The sequence below is a fragment of the Ceratina calcarata genome, unplaced genomic scaffold (genome assembly GCF_001652005.2).
Source record: "Ceratina calcarata isolate Rehan_Ccalc_2016 unplaced genomic scaffold, ASM165200v1 scaffold21.2, whole genome shotgun sequence".
In the NCBI taxonomy this organism is placed as follows: Eukaryota; Metazoa; Arthropoda; class Insecta; order Hymenoptera; family Apidae; genus Ceratina; species Ceratina calcarata.
In genome coordinates, this window is record NW_017142677.1 from 247,920 (window position 1) to 248,417 (window position 498).

Sequence of the window (498 nt, forward strand, 5' to 3'; positions counted from 1 at the left end):
ATTATTCATTGGCTTTGATCATTATTATTTCGTTCTTTTCCACAAAAACTTATATTTCTTTTTACATCATCACATTCCCCGTAAAAAAATCTATAACCGTCTATTTTTTTTATTGAAAACGTATATGATATGAAATCGCATGAGGCATTCATACAAAAGTTTTCATAAGCTCCCGTGTTAAAAGTAAGAATTTTGTAGTGCATTTTTTTAAACAAGTTTCATGGAAATCCTGTATTTTCTTTACGAAAAATAAAAGTTCGAAACTTTAACTATTGTTTAGTTCAACTTGTATTAAAATCGTACATGCTACCTTAAATATAACAAAGTGCTAACTTCTATATCTCTTATCTAATTACATAAAGTTTATTTATAACAAATATTAGTCAAGTACTAAACGATAATAGGACTTGAAATTTGTATTGTTCTATAAAACCTTGATTTAATTATATCAGAAATAGACGACGATCGCATTTCTTAACTTTCTTATCTGGATTTGTA